This window comes from Mesoplodon bidens (genome assembly GCF_964165515.1).
Source record: "Mesoplodon bidens genome assembly, chromosome: X".
NCBI lineage: Eukaryota > Metazoa > Chordata > Mammalia > Artiodactyla > Ziphiidae > Mesoplodon > Mesoplodon bidens.
In genome coordinates this window covers 25,166,991-25,186,951 of record NC_138163.1, presented here as the reverse complement: position 1 = coordinate 25,186,951, position 19,961 = coordinate 25,166,991, and positions in this window count along the sequence as shown.

The window sequence follows — 19,961 nt, the reverse complement described above, 5'->3', positions numbered from 1 at the left end:
TGCATTTGTGAGCCTGTCAGAGCACAGCCATCTGGATCTCATTCCTGATTCCACTTGCAATATACTAGACACATGTATACATGCTCCTTGAGGCCAGCCAGGAAATGGGGAGCACCATCAGGACAACAACTGTCACCTGGTGCAGCCCAGTGTCTCACTGCTTCAGGGGCAGCTCTTTGTGCAGGGATAAAAGCTCGTTCAGCGAACTCTGGCTGTGAGATTTCTTACAGCTGTGCATTGCTACGTGACACCCCCCTGAGGTCCAAGTGGCCTCTCCTGCACTGTCAGCATCCCGTTCTTTCTTATCTTGAAACTGTCTTTGAGGCCCTAAACAAGGATCTGCTGTTCTGATTTTTAAATAGATGAAAAGAAAAAACTTTATTAACCCTTAACAGTCTGTCCCCTACTGCGGCTATGAAGTCAACTGCCTTTTGTACATCTCAAACAGGCGCTCCACACTGCCCCCAAATCCTACTCCTTCTCTCGGGCAACTTGTGCTTTCATTTTCCCCAACGACCTTCTCAAACTTTCCTCACTCTTCTTAAGTCTCCCACCTTGCCATCTCCACAACCCTCCCCACCCCCTTCATCTCTCAATGGATGACCATACCTCCTACCTCAGACAGCAAATTGAAGCCATCAGATGCAAAACACTCATACAACGTTGATAAATCTGATTGTCAGTATGTTCTGTGCCCCTCTTTCTGGCCCTGTCAGCAGCATTTGACACAGTCTCTTCCTCTCCTTGATACACTTTCATCCCTTGTTTCTAGACACTAGTCTCTTTGTTCCCCTTTTCCCTTAGTGGCTGCTGTTCTTCACCCTCCATTGCTGGTTTCTCATCATCAACTCAACTTTTAATGTTTGAGAGCCCCATGGCTCTGTCCTTGGACCTCCTCTCTTGTCATCTACCTTTACTTCCTTGATGATTTCATCCAGTTTCATGACTAACTACTGTCTCTGCATTGACGACTCCCAAATTTATATCTTTAGCCTAGACCTCTCTTCTGAATTCCAGACTCATGTTCTGCTGCCCACTAGATATGTCCACAGACTGGATGCCTTAAACAATGGACATCTATTTTTCTCACAGTTCTGGAAGCTAGAAGTCCAAGAGCAAGGAGCTGTCAGGTTTGGTGTCTGGTGAGACCTCTTCCTGGCTTGTAGATGGCCACCTTCTTGCTGTGTCCTCACATAGCTTTTCTTCTGTGTGCTCATGAAGAGAAAGAGAGCTCTCTGGTGTCTCTTTCTCTTTTTAGAAGGACACGAATCCTATCGGATTAGGGCTCCACCCTTTCAACTTCATTTAGCCTTCATTACCGCCCTAAAGGTCCTATATTCAAATACTATCACATTGGGGACTAGGGTTTTAACATATGATTTGGAGGGAACACAATTCAGTCCATAACAGATGGTCTAATAGACATGCCAACATTAATGCGTCCAAAATGGAACTTCTGATCAGGGGCAGATCCAAATGTTTGGTTCCTGAAACTGATACAATTTAGGGTACCTTACTTAGGAAAAAGAGCTTAAAAGTCACTTCCTAATATATTGCTAGAGCCAGAGCAAATGAGAGACCTAAGCTTCACTAGCTTCACCGTTAATCTGCCTCTGCTCCTTGTCTGCATTCTTTCTCCCCTCCGCCACACACACCTGTCTCTCCCAGCCAATGTCAACTCCAGTCTTCAAGCTTCTCAAGCCTAAACATTTCCAGTCATCATTGACTCTCCTCCTTTTCTCTCACCCTACATCCAGTATGTCAGAAAATCCTGCTGCTTCTACTTTCGAAATATATTCAGAATCTGACCATTTCTTACCATCTCTACTACTACCACCGGGTACTAAGCCATGATCAACTCTTGCTTGGAATATTGCAGCAGCCTCCAACTGGTCTCATTGCTCCCACTGTTGACCTCAAATGTCTATTTTCAACAGAGTGAGACTTTTAAAACTGTAAACCAAATCATGTCAGCTCAAAACCCTCCAAAGTTTTCGTTCAACAAACATAATCAAGGTACCATTCTAAGCCATGGGGACACAGCAGTGAACAAAACAGATAAAAATTCCTGCTTTCATGGAGCTAACATTCTAGTAATGACTCCCCTGATCACTCAGAATAAGATCCGAGGTCTTTATTATGATAGAGTTCTTTATTTTTTAGCTTACTGTGTCTCCTCCTAGTAGAATGTAAATTGCATGAGGTCAGGAATTTGTTGGTCTGTAGCCTTAGTGTCTGGAACATGTTAGATATTTTATGAATATTTGTTGAATGAATGAATGAATGAACTTCCCCATACCAAACTGATGCATCTATCTACATCTGTACTTTTCTTTTTAACTTTTATTTATTTATTTTTAAATTTATTTTTGGCCACGCTGCATGGCTTGTGGGATCTTAGTTCTCCGACCAGGGATTGAACCCACGCCCTCGGCAGTGAAAGCGCAGAGTCCTGACCACTGGCCCGTCATGGTATTCCCCACATCTGTACTTTTCTGATTCTCTTTCTCTCCAGTTACAGTAAAAGAGATACCCTCCCTTTCATCTATGGTACAGTGACTCTCAAACTTGAGTGCAGATCAGAATCCCCTGGAATGCTTGTTAAAATACAGCACTCTGGGCCCTACCCCAAGTTTCTAATTCAGTCAGTCTGAAATGAGGCCCAAGAATCTGCATTTCTAAGCAGTTCCAAGTGATGGTGCTACAACTGGTCCAGGGACCACACTTGAGAACCACTGACCTCACCCCTCCTACTTTCTCAGGAACCTTACACTCTCAACTATCTTTTCCTTCTGAATATATGCAATAGCTCCCTTTCAACTGAATCCTTCCATTCCCTTCCTACTCCTACTGTTGCTCTGTCTTCCTGATCATAAGCCAAATTTCTTCAAAGTGTTATCTATATTGAAAATCTCCATTTTCACCCTCTACTCACTTCTCCACTCAATCAATCAACCCTCTTTCCCCATAACTCCACCACAGCATCTTTAATTAGAGTCACAAATGATCTATATGTCCTCAAGTCTAGTGGACATGTTTTTAGTTATCATCTTCCACACATTCAGCACTGGAAACTCTTTCCTCTTTCTTTTAGCAGTCTCTTCACTTGGCCTCTTCCTCTTGGCCTCCATGAAACTAGAGTGTCATTGTTTTTCTCTGGCTGATCCCTCTCAGGCTCATCTTCTTCTATCAAACCATTAGATGTTGGAAATCCAAAAGATTTGGTCCTATGACCTCTTCTTTTATTAATCTGCATTCTTCTAAGGAGATCCCATGAATGACCGAGGGTTCAATTTCCAGATGCCAATGTTGCCCAAAATTATGTCTCTAGCCATGTTTTTAGATATTACTAACTCTAGACTTGCATAAATGACTAGCTACTTGACTTATCTGCTTAATGGTCTATTAGGCATCTCAAACTTAACACTCGTAATTATCCCACCACCCAAACTCTTCCTCTTAGTCTTCCCCTACTCAGTACTGGCACCATCGTCAACCTACTTGCCAAAAATCATTCTCAACTCCTCCTTTACTCATGCAGCTACTTAGTCACCAAATCCTACCCTTCTCCCTCCTAAATATCTTTCAGATTTATCAAGTTCTCTCTCTCTTAGTCCAGACCAGCATCATCTCACACTTGGGCTACAGTTGTAGTTGACCTCGCTGCTTCTACTCTTGCCCCACTCTCCACCTTCCACCCAGTAGCTAAAGTGATCTATCCAAACACAAATCTAATCAGGTCCTTCTGTTCACCAGCTCTCCATGTTGCACCTTACACCCAGGAGAAAGTTAAAGACGGAGCTCCATAAACATGTGTACAAAGCCCACTTGGCTTTGTGGCATTACGTATACCTCAAGGCCTTTGTAATCTATCCCCAGCTGACCTATTCTCCACGCTGCCTCCTGCATCCCTCACCCTAACCATTTCAGACTACCTGCACCTCCCAGAATGCTGTGTATCCTTGCCCATGACACTCTTCCAAGAAGCCCTTAACTTCTTTTTTTTTTAACATCATTATTGGAGTATAATTGCTTTACAATGGTGTGTTAGTTGCTGCTGTATAACAAAGTGAATCAGCTATACGTATACATATATCCCTATATCCCCTCCCTCTTGTGTCTCCCTCCCACCCTCCCTATCCCACCCCTCTAGGTGGTCACAAAGTACTGAGCTGATCTCCCTGTGCTATGCAGCTGCTTCCCACTAGCTATCTATTTTACATTTGGTAGTGTATATATGTCCATGCCACTCTCTCACTTCGTCCCAGATTACCCTTCCCCCTCCCCACCCTTGACTTCTTCATCCACTTGGCTTACTACTGCTTACCTTTAGAAAGCAAGCTCAAGCGTCATTTTCTAAGATTTTCTTCTCTTATACCATCCTAGCTGCCTCTGTGCTTCCAGATGTTCTCATGCCTTCCCTATCCTGTCACTTACTACTCTGTATGTTAATCATTCATTTTATTTTCTGTTTCTTTCATGAAACCATGAGAATCCTGTAGGGCAAGGACAACTTTGACTTATTTATCTCTATATCACCAATATGTAGCCCAGTACCTGACACCTACTAGGCATTCAATAAATGCTGTTGAATAAGTTATTAATAAATAAACTTGTGAAAAAATGGTGACCTTGGAAAAGTTCATGAGTAAGGAAGTTTCCAATGAGCTAAAAAACAACTGAAGGGGGAGTAAATGGAGAAGATGAGTGTAGACCATGCTTTTGAGAAGCATGGCTATGAAAAAATGAAAGAAAAGAGAAAGGAGGGCTGAGGGAAGATGTTACAGAGATTGCTAGTTGCCTAACCAACATTCATTGTCCTCCTTATAGAAGACTGGTTTTAAGCTGGGCACACGATCATCTAAAGTAGAATAAAGTCTGCGCTTCCTGACTCTCTTGAAGCGCTGTGTGGCCAGTGGGGTATAAGCAGAAATGTCATATAATAGCATTTAGCATATTTCCCTGAAAGACCATTGATGTGTGCCCCTTGCCTCTTCCTACCCCTTCCTCCTTCTTGCTGCTTGAAATATGGATACAATGGTTTGCACTTCATCTTGGACCCTGAGGAACAGAGCCACACTCTGGGAATGGCAGAGCAGAAAGCTGGAAGGATCCCAAGTCCCTGATAACTGTACAACTGCCACATCAGCCTTGGATTGCCCTCCTCATATCCTTCACGTGAGAAATAAACTTCAATTTTGTTTAAGCCATTGTTAGGGTGGATTTGTTACCCACAGCAGAATCTAATCCTAAGAAATAGAAAGGGTGGTTTTCTTCAGGACAGGAGACACAAGATAATGTTTATAGCTAGAGAAAGGAGTCAGTAGAAAGGGAGATAGAGGACCCACTTGACATATCAAGGTTAATGAAGGCATGGGAGGGGTGGAGACCTGGGACACAGATGGAGGGATTTGCTTTGGTTATGAACAGACACTTCTCATTCTGTGAGCCCTAGGGAAGAGGACAAGAACTAACATTTGTTGAGCACATTCTATGTACTAAGTGCTTTATAGATATTAACTAACCTAATCATCGTAACACTTTAAGGTGAGTACTGTAAAGAGTACAAGTCTTAAGTGATTTGTGTTCAGTTGTGCACAAGAAGTGACTTTAGGGAATTCCCTGGCGGTCCAGTGGTTAGGACTCTGCGCTTCCACCGCAGGGGGCACAGGTTCGATCCCTGGTCGGGGAACTAAGATCCCGGAAGCTGTGCAGCGCAGCTAAAAAAAAAAAGTGACTATTATTTCAATAAGAGTTCAGTCTCTATCTCAAGTCATAATCGGATTTCAATTCAGTCTATATTGTTTGTGATAACAATAGCAAAATATTGAAAACAAATAAAATGTCCAGCATAGGGGATTGGTTAAATAAATTATGGTCCATGTCCACAATGGAACAGTCTACAACTGTTAAAAAAGAATGAGGTAGCTCTTTTTGGATTGACGTGGAATGAATTCCAAAACATATTGTAAAGTAAAAAAACAAAGTGAAGAACATTGGGTATAGCATACTATAAAGGTGTGTAAAAAAGGAGAAGCCAAACAAAAGAATATACATGCTTGCATGTATATATGTAACTATCTCTGAAAAGAATACACAAGAAACTAGTAACAAGTGGATATGTCTTGGTAAAGAATGGGGTGGTGACAGGGAGACTTGTGTCTCACTGTATATTCTTTGGTGCCTACTGAATGGAAGATGATCTACAATCTACAAATTTTGCCTATTAAAAAATAAAGAACATATCACTTAAATAAACAAACTTCATCAATTGAGAATCTTCCCATCATCCTCCTTCTTCCTTGGCTAGCATCTCAGTTCTAGCAGGCTTACACAGCCTTGTGGCTGCAGTAATAAGCAGCTGTTTAAGCTGGTAACACTCAGATCAGAGGTGGATCCAGGTTTGATGGGACCCAATGTACACAGTTTGGAGAGCCTTTTTTTTTTTTTCTTTTTTGGCCACGCCATATGACATGCAGGATCTTAGTTCCCCGACCAGGGATTGAACCTGTGCCCCCTGCAGTGGGACCGTGCAGTTTTAACCACTGGACAGCCAGGAAAGCCCCTGGAGGGCCTTTTAAAGAAAAATAACACACAATTATGAATAAAAAATTAAGTACAGGCCTTGGAATTCATCTGTGCAAATGAGGGGCCCTGAAGCTGAAACTTCAATAGCTTCAAGGTAAATCAGCCTCTGATGCTGAGTGTATTATTCCATTGGATCTTAGCTATTGTCACCCCTCCACATTGCTCCACTGAGATAAGACCAGTTTCATCTTATTCCCAGCCTTACAGTCATGCCCTGAATGCATACAGTCATGACAAGCAGACTTCCTCCAATCTGCCAGCTTCTTCTCTTTCTCAGATAACTTCAGTGCGCTTCTTAGAGGTTACAGGAAAATTCAGCTGTTCTTATTGCAGGAAGGGGGACCCCTTCCAGGGCCTGAGAGTGGGCTCTTGTCTAACACTCAGAAATGAGTTGTCTGAGGAGACACACATACTGACAAAGCAGGAGACTTTATTGGAAAGGGGTACCCGGGCGGAGAGCAGCAGGGTGAGGGAACCCAGGAGAACTGCTCTGTCACATGGCTCGCAGTCTCGGGTTTTACGGGAATGGGGTTAGTTCCCGGCTTGTCTCTGGCCAGTCATCATGCTTGTGCCCATATTTGATCTGACTCAGGGTCCTTCCTGGTGGCACGCACATCCCTCAGCCAAGATGGATTCCAGTGAGAAGGATTCTGGGAGGTTGGTAGGACAATATTATGGGCTGGCATTGCCTCCCTCCTTTTGGCCCCTCCTGGATTCTTCCAGTTAGTTTCACAAGACATATTATGGGCGGGAGTCTCCTCCCTCTTTTCGCCCCTCCCAAACTTTCCCAGTTAGTTTTCGGTGGCAGCGCTATGAACCTCCTGTTGTGAGACAACTCATGCAAGTGATTATCATCGTGCCTGGCCAAGGTGGGTGGTTTTTGTTTCGGTCAATGGTTCCCTAGCATTCTCACAAGCCAGTGCTGTGAGAAAATTGGGAGAATCAGGATATGAACACTTAAAGTGCAGCATGGTGAACTCCTCTGAGATCATGAAGACATCAGTCCCCACTTGGGTGTATCATATTCTCTGGCAGCGTCCAGCCACCCAGGTGTGGGAGCAGAGAAAGGCGGGCTGTTGTTTTGATCCACAGTTTGGATTTTGCACAATGGGTATTGTATCAGTGCAAGGACAAGGGAGGTAGGAGTATGCTATGACAGATGTTGTATGGATGGACCATGGACGCTAGACTCAATGGTAAAGATAGGGATTTGGAAAAAAGATAGTGCAAATGCGGGGTTTGAAGTAAGCAGAGTTGAAGCCAATTGACTGGGAGGCTGTGGGGCTAAGAGGCTCAGCAGTGATTTCCATGACATCACTATTTCCTAGTCCTCTTTCTATCTTCGTGGTCACTCATTTACAGTCTTTTTTATTGGATTGTCTTTCTTCAACTGTCCTTTAAAATATTCGTATCTCCAGGGCTCTGTCTTCATATTGGATATCTCCACTTGGATATTCCACAAGCACTTCAGATCCAGCACGATTGATTTGTCCAACTTATCTTCTTCCCCACCCCCTATGTGGTCTTCTTCCAATGTATTGAGACCTGTTTTACAAACTTAACTTTAATTTCCATGAGAACCCTCAAATTTTAGAGATGAGGAAACCGAGGCTCAGTTTAAACAACTTGCCCGTTTCTAGTTCTGCTACAATTGTCAGAGCTGGGATTTGAACCTAAGTCTGGCTGACTGAAAATCCCATCCTCCATTCATGAGTGCCTTTTGAGAATTTTGTAGTTTATATACCTTACGTACAAGGCTCTGTCCTGCTCAGTGGAACCACCATCCACCGGGTGACCTAAACCAGAAAACTGAGAGTTATCCTTGTCTCTTCTTCCTCACTATCCCTCCCCATGTAATATAATCAAATTCACTACCAAGTCCTGCTGACTTTACCTCATAATATCTTTGAACCCATCCCACCATCTCCACCACCACGTCTCCAGTCCAAACCACCTGGACTGCTACCAGAGCACCTCCACCCATTCTCCACACACAGAAAAAGCTGCTGCTAGCAAAGCACATATCTGATCAGATCACTTCCCTCAGTGCCTATAGGACCAAGTCCGCTTCTTTGTGTGACATAACAGATTCTCCATTATCCTCAACAACTTCATCTCTGGCTCTGTTCTTTCTTAAATAGGGCACTCAGGGGTTGAGTTAATTCGGCATCTGAAGTATATACCACTCAATGAGGTATCTTTAAGAAAAAGAATACAAAATTACAAATACAAAATTAGGTAAGAGGCTCTCTGCGGGGAAGAGGCCCCAAAAGTGAGGAGCCCTGAAGCTTAAAATTCATTAGCATCACAGAAAATCAATTTCTAAGAACACTCAACAGATCATGTGCAGTTTTGTAAAAGCACTATGCTCTTTCATATGCTTGCTGCCTTGACACCTGTGATTCTCTCTACTTGAAATGTCCTTCCCCTGCTTACTTACCTAGCAACTCACTCTTTGCCTGTGGTGTGCTGGAATCAGATCACAGGCTCATGACAGCTGATTGTTAAACACAAATTCTGTGAACTGGTTGTTAAACGCTGCCATTATTCAAAGGTAAATTAAATAAACTTCAAATTAAGTAAATTATATTAAACATAAAGGTAATAAATACTCAAAACTCATCACTTCCTAATTATTTTTCCACATTTTACTGTTATCCATGTTTGTGATGCTATTTATGTCCATTGCATCTGTGTGGTGGAAATACTCTATAAAGACCTGCTGCTGGATACTAACACAACATTGTAAAGCAATTACACTCCAATAAAGATGTTAAAAAAATAAAACAAATTACATATGTGACCCAAGAAAAGCTTTTAACTCTGTTACAAACTTATTAGATAAATTTAGGCAAAGTTAGAAAAAAACCCTTGTCTATCCCAAATGAAAATCTCACATATAAAGGCATGTGAATTATAGGAAAAATATTTTATAAGCAAATGTTTAATATTCTATTATATAAATAAATCTGATTAGTAAAAAAAAAAAAAAGACGTGCTGCTGTGCATCCCTTCCCAACTCTGCATTCATTGACTTCACATTGGTAGCTTGAAGTTGGTGGGAGTATTTACAGCACAGAAATCAGCAAATGCCACAAGTAAGGGCTTGGTTTTCCCTAGAGAGTCCACTGTTAAGTATTTACCAGCACACCACTGTTTATAAGCCAATCCAAGGAGCACTTCTGTGCAGCCTGCCCCGATTCCCTCCCCCTTACACACACGTACACACACACACACACACACACAGAGTTGATCACCATGCCCCTCCTATACCCCATGACAGCATTTAACATACTCGATTTCAAGAGATGGCTTAATTAAAGGCAGATACTATGTATTATCCATCTTTGTATCACAAATGCCTCACACACTGTAATGGCTCAATAAATGTTGGATGACTAAATTGAACGTCTCTAGGTTCAGTTTCTTCTTATGTCAAATGAGAATACCTGCTCTCCCTACCACACACAGACCTTACAAGAACAAATGAAATACTAGACATGAAATACTTTGAAGGAAATAGTGAAAGTATCATACAAGTGCAGGGTATTATTTTCACATGTTCATGTAGTTTAATGAGTTTCCATCATAAAACACCTGTTGAAACATATAATTCTAGCTTTCCCCTGTCCTCTTGCAAGATATTCTGACATTACACCCCTGGGATCCCTGGGCCTCTTTGAACCTTTCTGGGGTGAGAATCAGGAGAAACTGCTTTGTTTTAATAAAGCTGATTATAAAGTATGTCCCTATAAAGTTGATTTTGGAAACCTATGAAGAAACTGATAAAATCAGAGATATATACCCATTGAAGGAAAACTCCCAATTGACAATTAGGGACCCAAAATGATGAAGGTATTAAGATAGGTTAAGCCAGGTACTGGCACAAAAACAGAAACATAGATCAATGGAACAGGATAGAAAGCCCAGAGATAAACCCATGTGCATATGGTCATCTTATTTTTGATAAAGGAGGCAAGAATATACAATGGAGAAAAGACAGCCTCTTCATTAAGCGATGCTGGGAAAACTGGACAGCCACATGTAAAATAATGAAATTAGAACACTCTCCAACACCATACAGAAAAATAAACTCAAAATGGGTTAAAGACCTAAATATAAGGCCAGACACTATAAAACTCTTGGAGGAAAACATAGGCAGAACACTCTATGACATAAATCACAGCAAGATCCTTTTTGACCCACCTCCTAGAGAAATGGAAATAAAAACAAAAATAGACAAATGGGACCTAATGAAACTTAAAAGCTTTTGCACAGCAAAGGAAAACATAAACAAGACGAAAAGACAACCCTCAGAATGGGAGAAAATATTTGCAAATGAAGCAACTGACAAAGGATTAACCTCCAAAATTTACAAGCAGCTCATGCAGCTCAATATCAAAACAACAAACAACCCAATCCAAAAATGGGTAGAAGACCTAAATAGACATTTCTCCAAAGAAGATATACAGATTGCCGACAAACACGTGAAAGGATGCTCAACATCACTGATCATTAGAGAAATGCAAATCAAAACTACAATGAGATATCACCTCACACCAGTCAGAATGGCCATCATCAAAAATCTACAAACAATAAATGCTTGAGAGGGTGTGGAGAAAAGGGAACCCTCTTGCACTGTTGGTGGGAATGTAAATCGATACAGCCACTATGGAGAACAGTATGGAGGTTCCTTAAAAAACTACAAATAGAACTACCATATGACCCAGCAATCCCACTACTGGGCATATACCCTGAGAAAACCATAATTCAAAAAGAGTCATGTACCTAAATGTTCATTGCAGCTCTATTTATGATAGCCAGGACATGGAAGCAACCTAAGTGTCCATCAACAGATGAATAGATAGAGAAGATGTGGCACATATATACAATGGAATATTACTCAGCCTTAAAAGGAAACAAAATTGAGTTATTTGTAGAGAGGTGGATGGACCTAGAGACTGTCATACAGAGTGAAGTAACTCAGAAAGAGAAAAACAAATACCGTATGCTAACACATATATATGGGATCTAAAAAAAAATAAAGGTTCTGATGAACCTAAGGGCAGGACAGGAATAAAGACGCAGACGTAGAGAATGGACTTGAGGACACGGGGAGGGGGAAGGGTAAGCTGGGACGAAGTGAGAGAGTGGCATGGACATATATACACTACCAAACGTAAAATAGATAGCTAGTGGGAAGCAGCCGCATAGCACAGGGAGATCAGCTCTCAGCTCGGTGGTTTGTGACCACCTAGAGGGGTGGGATAGGGAGGGTGGGAGGGTGGGAGATGCAAGAGGGAGGAGATATGGGGACATATGTATATGTATAACTGATTCACTTTGTTATAAAGCAGAAACTAACACACCATTGTAGAGCACTTACATTCCAATAAAGATGTTAAAAAAAAAGATAGGTTAAGGCACCCTACCTATAACTTTCTTTCTTTGTACTTTATTTCATTTTTTAATTTTTTAAAAATGTATTTATTATTTTTGGCTGCATTGGGTCTTTGTTGCTGTGTGCGGTCTTTCTCTAGTTGAGGCGAGAGGGGGCTACTCTTCGTTGCAGTGCGCGGGCTTCTCATTGCGGTGACTTCTCTTGTTGCAGAGCACAGGCTCTAGGCACGCAGGCTTCAGTAGTTGTGGCTCGCGGGCTTAGTTGCTCCGCAGCATGTGGGATCTTCCTGGACCAGGGATCGAACCCGTGTCCCCTGCATTGGCAGATGGATTCTTAACTGCTGTGCCATCAGAGAAGTCCCTCATTTTTATTTTTATTTGTCTTATTTAACAAGCCCAAATATGTAGCTTACTATGTGTCAGACACTATTCCAATTACAGATATTACTCATTTAATTTTCATCTTCTTTTTATTATTTTTTAGTATTCATAACTACTAACATTTATTGGGTGCTTGCTATAGACCAAGACTTTTGCTAAATTTATGTCTTATTATTTCATTAAAACCACACACTAGCCCTCATTATCTCCACTTAATGGAGGAATGAGCTGAAACTAAGGGTGTTAAAAACTTTCCCATATCCTCATTGAATAGATAAGGGCACTGAGTCACAGAGAGGTTAAGTAAATTGCCCACAAGCACACACTTCTTCCACTGTGGGCCATTTCTGGACCATGACCTCATGATTCTGACTTTACTCTTGCAGCCTTACAACTTGACTCTTCCCTAATTCTCCTATATGGATATTTCCCAGATAATGATCACATCATATCCTACTATATTGGGCAGTAATAGCAAACTACATCGGTATGCATTGTGACATGAATCTGGCTTTCAGTCAAGAGAACTGAATTTGCTCTGCCGCTAGCCAGTTGTGACGTTTGGGGAGCCCAAAGACCCAGTACGACAGAGAAGTCTTCAGCATGCCACCACAGTGCAGCAAAGAATTGCCTGCTGTAGTGGGAAGCCCCTTGAGGAAGGATGTGGCTACTCCCAGAAGAATATTACACAAAGTTGTAAGCCTGGCTCCAGGGCTCTTCCCACCTGGCAGGTTTCTCACCCCCGGAAGACTGCCTTGACCACCAGACCTCTGAAAGAAACTGAGTCATTGGGAACTGCTTCCACTCCCTTGCTTATGTCCTTGATCCCAGATCCATTGTGCTGCTTGTTTGATGGTTCTATAGCAAACCAAAATACAAGCAACTTGGGGCCAGTGTGAATTGATGTAATCACATGTCTTTGGACCACAATCAGCCTTCATGGTCTGACCTGTATTAGGCCTCTTGGGCAAGTTATTTAACATCTCTGACTCTCAACGTTTCCACCTCTAAACATGTGAGTCAATGTTATGTTGTGGAAAGAAAAAAGAGTCTGTGTCAGACAAGCTTTTTGATTCATTCATTCATTCACTAAAGGAATATTTATGGTGTGTCCATGATGTGTCAGTCACCAAGTTGAGCACTGGAGACAGAGATGAACAAGGCTGATACTGGGGTAGTCCCAGCCCTTACAAAGCTTACATTCTAGTTGGGAAAACAGGCAAGAGGCAAGCAAATGAACAAATAACTATAAATTTGGATAAATGTCATACAGTAAATACTATGATAGAAATAGTCTGTGGGGATGGGGGGAGGTGGAAATCTACTTTTCACAGAGTATCAAGTGAGTTTTCTCTAAAGTGCCATTTAACGCAAATCAAAACTACAATGAGGCATCACCTCACACCAGTGAGAAAGGCCATCATTAAAAAGTCCACAAACAATAAATGCTGCAGAGGGTGTGGAGAAAAGGAAACCCTCCTTCACTGTTGGTGGGCATGTAAACTGATGCAGCCACTGTGGAAAACAGTATGGAGGTTTCTCACAAAACTAAAAATAAGGAATTCCCTGGCGGTCCGTGATTAGGACTCCACATTTCACTGCCAAGGGCATGGGTTCAATCCCTGGTTGAGGAACTAAGAGCCCACAAAACACTCGGCATGGCCAAAAAACCCCAAAAACACTAAGCTAAAAATAGAGTTGCCGTATGATCCAACAATCCCACTCCTGGGCATATATTCAGACAAAACTATAATTCAAAAAGATATATGCACCCGTATGTTCATGGCAGCACTATTGTAAAATAGCCAAGACATGGAAACAACTTAAATGTCCATTGACAGATGAATGGTTAAAGAAGGTGTGGAATACACACACACACACACACACACACACACACACACACACACACACACACACAGTGGAATATTACTCAGCCATGAAAAAGAATGAATGCCATTTGCAACAACATGGTTGGACATAGAGATTATCATACAAAGTGAAGTAAGTTGAGAGAGGAAGACAAATATCATATGCTATCACTTATATGTGGAATCTAAAATACGACAAAAATGAACATATCTACAAAACAGAAACAGACTCACAGACATGGAGAACAGACTCGTGGTTGCCATGGGGTGGGGGAGGGGAGGGAGGGGTTGGGAGTTTGGGATTAGCAGATGTAAACTAGTATATATAGAATGGATAACCAACAAGGTCCTACTACATAGCACAAGGAATTATATTCAATATCCTCTAATAAGCCATAATGGAAAAGAATATGAAAAAGAATATATATGTGTGTGTGTATAATTGAATCACTTTGCTATATACCAGAAACTAACACAACATTGTAAATCAACTATGCTTCAATAAGATAAAATTTTTAAAAATAGGGACTTCTCTGGTGGCACAGTAGTTAAGAATCCGCCTGCTAATGCAGGGAACATGGGTTCAATCCCTGATCTGGGAAGTTCCCACATGCCACAGAGCAACTAAGCCCGTGTGCCACAACTACTGAGCCTGCCCTCTAGAGCCTGAGAGACACAACTACTGAGCCCATGTGCCACAACTACTGAAGCCCTCATGCCTAGAGCCTGTGCTCCACAACAAAAGCCACCACAATGAGAAGCCCGCGCACCACAATGAAGACCCAACACAGCCATAAATAAATAAATAGAAAAAACTTTTAAATAAATAAAAATAAAAATTGAAAAGCTAAAAAAAAAAAAGAAGTGGCATTTAAGCCAATTTATTATTTTACTAGCTTTGTGATCTTGGCCAAATTACAGTAAGTTAAAAAAATACAATAGGTAACTGCTCTGAGCCTCAATGGGCATAACTCCTACTTCCCAGGATCCTTGTGATGATCCAATGAGACAATATGTATAAAACATCCAGCACATAGTAAGCGCTCTATAAATGTTCATTCCTTTTCCCTTCTAGCTTGAGTAGTGGATGTTCTCCAGCCTGAAAATTGCTTAAGGCCACATAAGCTGCTCTGGTAGGTATTTACCTACTTAGTTCAATGTGAGGAATTTAGTGGACAAATCATGTCACCCCTGAAGTTTGCAAAAATTATATGCGCTTACACTTTAGGATTGAATCTAGATGCCTTCAATTTAGTGTCACCCCATCATGAAGTCTGGATAAGCCGTACTCTAAGATAATCAGCTGTCTGGGACTTCCCTGGCTATCCAGTGGTTGAGACTCGCCCTTCTAATGCAGGGGGCATGGGTTCAATCCCTGGTCGGAAAACTAGGACCCTGCATGCCTCGCAGCCTAAATAAATAAGTAAGTAAGTAAGTAAGTAAGTAAGTAAATAAATAGTCGGCTGACAAAGCAGCGAATTAATGTCCCGTAATTTTCCAGATTGGTTCCAGCTAGACTTCCCTATCACTGACTTAACCTTCAACAAAATGTTATGAGAGATATCCACTACTGGATCCTTGTACTGCCCAAGGATCTGGCACGTTGATTTCTCTGTAGGGTGAAAGAAACCTTTAATAAGGAAAGGAGGCTGTGGTTCTCTCCACTTACAGGTGAAGGACTAGCAGAGTTTAATTTTGATACACAAGGTCACATAGCAAATTTGCTAGCAAGCTCAGACCAGAATTCAATAGTGGCTTTGCCACTATTTTCTGGCTTAGACTAGTCATTGCCTGGGGTGATGATTAAAAAATCAATTCAGCATAACTAAAACCCCTACTGACTGGTTATCCCATCACAAGACACACACACACACACACACACACACACACACTAATTGATAGAGTGATGCTGGTTTTGCTGGTTTTGTCAAGAATAATGTGATGGTTTGTGGTTGAGATTCACTATCCTAAAGAATCTGTACTAAGCTAAGATAGAGATTATTATATGACAGGCCAGTTCCCCTAAGGTCACTTGGTGGAACCTCATCTGACCACACTTTAAAAACACAGTGCTAAACGCACACACACACAACCATCACGGTAGTCAAACTTTTTCAAAAGTGCTTATTGTTAATAATGTACCTACAAGTAAAAGTTTAAGCCATGTTTCAGTTATACTGTGAAATGTGGGGAAGATCATACAGTTGGGCCAGGAAGAAAGGAAGTGAGAGTTGCTCAACTTGATGAAGCAAAAACAATATTCTTGGTTTCTGATTTAAGATATTTTTCATGTTCAAGAAAGAATCGCTATTTATTCAAATACTGCTTCCAATTATTAATATTAAAGATTATAAATTTTGTCTGAATCAACCATGGTATAACATAAATCAGCACCTAAAAGCCTGGGGGCATTATGAAGTTTTTGTCTTTAGAAAAATTACTGATAATATGTTTTTACTGTCAAACAGGTATACTTATTTCCAGTTGCATTCAATACAGTCAGTTCCTATCCTAAAATTTAAAAGCTCTGTCAAAATTAAAATAACATACTTATGCGTTAAGCTAAACTATGGCTGTTTTCAAATTATTCAATATAGAAAACCATCACGTATGCATGAAATAAATTAGAAGCAATGGCTTTAACAGTGTTTCCCAAGTCGATGCTTTTGAGCAGATCCTAGAAATAGCTCTAGTAATATCCCCAGTTTGGTGGCCAAAGCAATTTAAGCAAATTAGAGATGCTTAAGGCTTTGTCGAATGACTGTACTAAAATCAAATTTGATACACTTTAAAAACCAATACTATAGACAGTAATTATAATTGCTCCTGACAAGTCAGTTGAAAAACCACCCCAGACTTCCAACATAAAGTGTTTAAACAGGATTGTCCTTTAAGCACAATTCTACATAAATTACTCAAAGCAACAAAAGAACAGAAGTCACTGTAAAACAGATACAGTTTGACATTTTGGTTCTCTTAAAGCATTCAAAGTGCTTTGTCATATAGTCAAAGTAATCTAGGGCTGGAAAAATTCTGGGAGAACAAGAGGAATTACTGGAATAATATGGAAGAACCCGCACTTCACCATCAACAGAAACAATGTTATGTTTCCTAAAGTGAACTTGCTTTTCCTTTATCTTGTTAAAAATGTGGTGGGGCTTCCCTGGTGGCGCAGTGGTTGAGAGTCCGCCTGCCGATGCAGGGGACACGGTTTCGTGCCCCGGTCTGGGAAGATCCCACATGCCGCGGAACGGCTGGGCCCGTGAGCCATGGCCACTGAGCCTGCGCGTGCGGAGCCTGTGCTCCGCGGCGGGAGAGGCCACAAGAGTGAGAGGCCCGCATACCGCAAAAAAAAAAAAAAAAAAAAAAATATATATATATATATATATATATATATGGTGAATATAACTCATGAGGAAATTTTCTCATATGTTCCTATAGAAGACAAGCTACATAAAGCTGTTTGGGTATTTTCCAATACAAGACCAGATGTTCTTAAGTGAAAATGATATGAAATTGGGATACACAACAAATGCTGATCTCTATGACACTACTTTCCCCTGCTTTTTCTTCGATCCTCAGCTTGACTGCATACTCTTTTTTTTCATCGACTCTTTAAATGAGGTTCTGTCCTCAGCATTCTCTGCTCTTCTCACTGCCAAGGCTTTAATGGACATGCAAAATCAGATCTGTGCCCTCTGCTCTAGTACCTGCTGTCTTCATCTCTCCCTGGATGTCCCAAAGACCTCTCAAACCTGCATGTACAAAAGTGACCTCATCATATTCTCCACCGTCACCTCCACCAATCCTGCATCACTTCCCCCAACCTTCTACCTATCGCCACCACCTGCTGTTCCTCTCTATTTCAGCTGTGCTTGCCAGAAATCCAGGAGCCACTCGAGAGAAACTACAAGGAGTAGGGATAAAGTGTGTGGACTTTGGAGTTAGGCTACTCCGGTGCTACCACATTCTAATTAGATGAACTATCAGCAAGATTCTCCCACTTACTATCTAATTCCATATACAGCCTGGGCACTAGAATCAGGCTGGATTCATAGCCTGGCTCGCTTACTTGCAGGCTGTGTCACCTTGGGCAAGTTACTTAACCTTTATGGGCCTGATTTTCTTCATCTGTAAGATAGAGATAATAGAATTTCTTACTTCATAGGCTATCGTGAGAATTAAAAGATATATTGCATGCAAAGCACTAGTACAGGGCCTGGCACATAGTAAGCACTCAGTAACCATTAGTCATTATTATAATTATTTATATTCTTCCCTCATCCAATCATGTTCTTCTCCCAACATTTTATTGTAAAAACTCCTGAACATAAAGAAAAGCTAAAAGAATTGTACAATGAACACACACATCCTTATCACCTAAGTTCTACTATTGTTAACAGCTGGCTATATTGACTTTAGTGCATATCTATCCAGCCATTCATCAGTCCACCTTAATTTTTTATGCACTTCAAAGTAAGTTGTGCAGCATCAGTTCACTCTATCCCTAAATTCTTTAGCATGCTGGTCATTAACTAGAGTTCAATATTTAATTTCTTTTTTAGATAAAATGAACATATAGTGAAACGCACGAATCTTAAGTGTATGTGCTTTGATGAGTTTTGACAAATGCACACACCCCGTGTAACGCAAAGCCCTGTCAAGATACAGAACATTTGCATCACCCTAGAAAGTTCTCCCATGCCCCCTCACAGTTGGGCCCCCTACCCTTGCAAAAGGCAATCACTGCCCTGATTTTTTTTCCTGCCAGAGATTAATTTAATCTATTCTAGAATGTCATATAAATGGAGTTATACAGTATGTACTCTTATCCCCAATCTTTTTAACTGTGATAAAGTTGATATGTCAAAAGAAAAACTCACTGTTGTTTTATTTTTTAATTTATTTTTATTTTTTTATTTTTTGCGGTACACGGGCCCCTCACTGTTGTGGCCTTTCCCGTTGCAGAGCACAGGCTCCGGACACGCAGGCTCAGTGGCCATGGCTCACAGGCCTAGCCGCTCCGCAGCATGTGGGATCTTCCCGGACGGGGACACGAACCCGTGTCCCCTGCATCGGCAGGCGGACTCAACCCCTGCGCCACCAGGGAAGCCCTCACTGTTGTTTTAATTTGCACAGATTACTACTGAGGATGAACTTTTAAAAAGTTATCACTTAGGAGTTTTTTTTCTTCGACTGCAGACAGAAGGATATGGACTTATATGGACTTAGTTCTTGGCTTACCAGATGTGCAAACTTGGACAAATTACTTGACCTTTCTGAGCTTCAGTTTCTTCATCTCTAATAGGGACATAATAATAGATTTATCTTGTAGAATATTACTGCCTTAAAGCGTTGTGAAAATTATGAGGTAATGCATGTAAAGCATTTATTATTGCAGTGTCTAAAACACAGAAAGTGCTCAATGTTAGCTATTATTATTATGTGGTTCCTTGTAGATTAAGAGTAATTACTGTGCTCTTCCTTCCATACCCACATAGCTCATTCTCTCATGACCTCCTCCTCTCTACTCAATTGTCACCTCATCAGCGATAACTCCCTTGATTGTCGTATTTTAACATAGCAACCAACCCTAGCACTGTTTCCCCATCTTGCTATACTGGGTTGAATTGTGTTCTTCCAAAAGATATGGTCAAGTCCTAACCCCTGTACCTGTGAATGTGACATTATTTGGAAATGGAATCTTTGCAGATGTAATCAAGT